Below are 4403 nucleotides of genomic sequence, written 5' to 3'. Positions count from 1 at the left end.
CAAGACATATTTTGCTGTGATGAGAGTACTGGCTAGTATAGATCTAGCACTTGCTGAAATAAGGCTTTAGTGAGTCACACTGTCTGCCTAGATATTTTTCTCACCATTGGGGTAAAAGAGCAATGAATGCATTAAAAATATATCCCCAGACCCATTCACATCATTGTTCAGAATCATCACCACTCATTGCTGCTCATGTCACATACAATCTTTTCCGTCCACTTAGTTCTCGGCATGCACTGGTGGCCTGCTGAAGGACTGACTGCACGTTCTCTGTTCTGGGCTGCAGTGCAGGTGCTGTGGCCATCAAACATTTTCTGCCGTTGCCTTAAAACAGTGATGAAGACACAAATCTTCATAGGCAAATCCTAGAAAAAGTTCAGAATCCTTTCTGTGAGATGCTGATAATAAACTCAGGGTTCAAAATACGTCTTAGAATAAAAAAATAATTCATCACAAATATCATGTTCTGACTTTCTTTAAATGTGCCTCCCCTCCCTGCATCCAGTTTTGCACCCAGTCCACCCCCTCCGCTACATTACCTGGTCCAGTGGGTGCGACGGGATCTGTCAGCAAAGCTGTGGTGCTGCTACCTCTTTTGGCTGGCAACCTTCAGTCTCGAAAGACTATGGTATAAGTCTACAGCACCCGGTATTCCCAGGCGGTCTCCCATCCAAGTACTAACCAGGCCTGACTCTGCTTAGCTTCCGAGATCAGACGAGATCGGGCATGCGCAGGGTAACAGTTGTGGCAGTGCTTACAAAATGACCACTAACAGAAGCCTACATGCTCCATCAACAACCATTTTATGCACAGGATTGGGCTGTTAATGCTTTTAAGTGCTCTGGAAGGTTTGTCTGAAGGTCTGGGTACAAATCACACACACAAACCCATCCATCTATTAATCTATCCATGCATTTTGTAAAAATATACTGCTTACAAAATTTACAAACTTAAGTCTACAAAACAAGAACAAATAGAAAACCATATAAAACACTAACAGCAGCAATAAGATCAAAACACAATAAATCTCCAGTCTAGCAATCTAAAAGCAGCAGTTCATAATCCTACTTCAACTGCAAACTACAAATTCTAAGCTTGTTGAAACAGCCAAGTCCTTAACAGATACCTGAAAACACAGTTAAGGCAGGTGTCCAGATAATATCTACTTAGCAGATACCCTGAATGTATTGCTATTTTATCAGAGAAGGAAGCTTGATTTTCCAAGCACAATCTTTTTCCAAACAAGTCATCATCAAGTTTGCAGGCATCACCAGACAATAATTTTAGAGCTTGGTGTACCTTGATTGGAGTGGGAAGGAATTTAGGCCTGGATAACCAAAGTGCACCTCAAAAGAAAATGGATAATCAAGTGCACCTGATTTAATTCCCACCCAAGCTTTAGCTGTTAGATTATGCAAAATAGCTGGAACTGGAATGCTCTAGATCAGTGTTTCTCAAACTGTGGGTTGGGACCCACTAGGTAGGTCGCGAACCAATTTCAGGTGGGTCCCCATTCATTTCACTATTTTATTTTTAATATATTAGACTTGATTCTAGCATGGTATGTGGCTGTGTTTGGGAAATGTTATAGATCTGTACTTTTAACAGGCAACTATGTATATGCTTTTAACAATAATAGTAAATGGGACTTAGTCCTGGGTAAGTGTGGGTAGGATTGCAGCCTAGGATTGTTAAATTGCCTGCTTGACGATGTCACTTCCGGTCATGACATCACTTCTGGTGGGCCCTGACAGATCCTCATCTAAACAGTGGGTCCTGTTTAGTGCTATAAGTTTGAGAACCACTGCTCTAGATTTATTATTAGGATCCAGATGGGTCTGAGTGGGTTAGAAGATCATCTTGGCCCATATCTATCACTTAATTAAGCAGTCGTTACAAGCTCATCACACATTTTTCTTCTTTTTTTGGAACATTGTACTTTCCCAGCACTCAATCAATAATATACACCTGGGGTAGTGAAATTCTTTCCCTAGCTAATAAGGCCATTGTGCGTTGCATTGCTGTCTGGAATTTCATGGGATGAATGTCATGAGTACCTATTGGACAGTGCCTGTAATGCCACTTATGGCAAATTACAGCTTCCCTTTACGAGACTGATCAGAACACCAGTGCTTGGCCTGTAAAAAGGCGACTTGCACTGGAGCAGAAACTGACCAATTAAAACATGGAGAAAGTCCCTGTCAGTTTTCATGATCACTACCTCTCAAAAAAGTGTGGTGCTGTTTTTCTACTCAAGTAAGCTATCTGAGAAACAATGCAACAACATGCCATTTTCATCTTTCATTTGGCATGCATTTGTTCTTCATCTCAATCAAATTTATTAATGAGAAGGAGGTGGAAGTGCATTACCTGAAGAACAGGGTGAGGGGGTCATCACGATATCAGTGTAGACACTATGCAGGACATTATGGGAAAGTGAGCACCTCTTTAAGGAGGTGCTCACTTAGCCATGAAGAAACCTAGACATGACCAAACTTGCTAGGAACAGAACCCAGGGTGCAATACAGACCACAACGAGTGTTCACGCTTAGTTCTAGGACAGGGATGTCCAACATTGTCAACGTGGAAGCAGGCTCTCCTCCAGCCAAGTTGCATGTTAGCTGGAATTCACCCAATTTTCCTAGATGGCAAAATCTCTCCAGCACTGAATATAATATTACAGGGGTTCTGCAATAACATGCTTGGGTTTCCTTCCCAGCACATCACCATCCAGGGGCCTTTGTCTTATTGTGGTGGCCTTTGGTGGATTATCCTTTCATTTGTTGTGGGACTCCTGCTGATTTAGAAATTGTCCCTCTTGCTCTGCAAGGTGGAGTGGGGTGTGCTCTTTGACCTGGTGCTGCTCCTGGATGTCCAAGTAGTGGTGTTGGCCAAGAATGTTCTATACCAGCTTTGCTAGCCGATTCCTTTCCTAGAAAGAAATTATCTGGCTGCAGTAATTTATGTTTTTGTTTCTTCTCAGCTGAATTACTGTGGTGTACTTTGTATGGGGCTGACATTGCAGGGATATGCATAGCACGGAAAACAAAACAAAACTGGATTCAGCAAAATTATTCAACAAAATGAGAAGTTCAGTGGGCAGCTAAGTCAACAGCGAGCTCCAGAACAAATCTGTTGAAGGTTCAGCATTTTGAAACCAAGAGGCATGTAATTTTGGCCCAAGGCATGTAAACTGTTTAATGCTCTCATGTTTGTTTAGTTTTGTTCTATGAAGAATGGCATCTGGGCTCAAGAAAGATGCAACTCTGCTCCCCCCTTCGCTCTGTGACAGATTGTAGCACCTCACCAACAGATGCTGCAATGGCCTATCAGATGTTAGTGCTGAACTTCAAACAACATAATTCATTTAACCTTTCCACTCTTGCTGTGTTAGTGCAAAAGTAACTGTAAATCTTGTTGACTATTACTTGTATATGTCTTGGCAGCAAATCAAATTTGGTTTAGACAACATGGGAACAATATGTGCAGCACAGCTAGCAACTAGTATTAACTCTCTCTTTCATTCCTCCTGGTGCTCATAGACCACACTTCAGCCCCAAGTGATCAGATTTTACAAATATTAATATAGGATTAGCTGGCACCAACCCACAGTGAAGTATGGGATTACATTCACTTTTCAGTAATGTTTCATGATATTCTATAGCATCCAATTCATTTTGCCAGATGAGGAGGTACTGAGAGGTTATAGGTAAATATCTCCAGTTCTAGTAACACTTTGGCAAGCCATTTAACGCTGGCTGAGAAGATTCCCATCCTCCTTCAGATGACATATGAAGATTCCACAAGAGTGCCAATATTTTTTCCAGTATTTCAGTAATGCCAGCTCATTAGTTCTGCATTCTGACTGTTATAAACAGATAAACCAGGGGTGTCAAACCCGTTTCATACAGAGGGCTGAATAGGATCCATGATGCCTTCTGAGGGCCAGAAGTGATGTTATTAGCCAAGAAGTGATGTCATTAAACTGGTCATAACCAAAAATACGCACCACTTTTTCTCACTTAGGAACTCATTAGTTGCAAATGACAGAAGAGAAAACACACAAATCTTGATCATCTTTCAAGATATGGGAGAGCCCAGTTTTCATGTGGGCTGCCTTTTCAGCAGTAACAGTACTGCTCAGCAGCTGAGAGCCTAAGGGCCAGATAAAAAGCTTCTGTGGGCCGCATCCGGCCCCTGGGCCTTATGTTTGACACCCCTGAGATAAACGGCTCTCATGCAAGGCTTGCAGCCAGAGGCACTTTATTTTAGATACCCAGCACTGGCCAGCAGCATTGTGAATTGAATCTTAATTGCTGTGAGTAGCTTTGGGAGAAAATGTTTGGGAGAAAAGTGAGATTTCCCATTATTTTCTTCCCTTTCTTTTGCTATGTTAACTG

The 4403-nt window shown here is 41.9% G+C and overlaps 1 pseudogene; it reads right to left on the bottom strand.

The window, feature by feature from the left end:
* Nucleotides 1-636: 636 nt before the first annotated feature.
* On the bottom strand, nucleotides 637-753 carry LOC136649944 (5S ribosomal RNA; annotated as a pseudogene).
* Nucleotides 754-4403: the final 3650 nt, after the last annotated feature.

This window comes from Tiliqua scincoides, chromosome 4 (assembly GCF_035046505.1).
Source record: "Tiliqua scincoides isolate rTilSci1 chromosome 4, rTilSci1.hap2, whole genome shotgun sequence".
NCBI classification, from domain to species: Eukaryota; Metazoa; Chordata; class Lepidosauria; order Squamata; family Scincidae; genus Tiliqua; species Tiliqua scincoides.
Note: the sequence above shows the minus strand (reverse complement) of the source record. Positions and strands in the feature narration are given on the sequence as shown.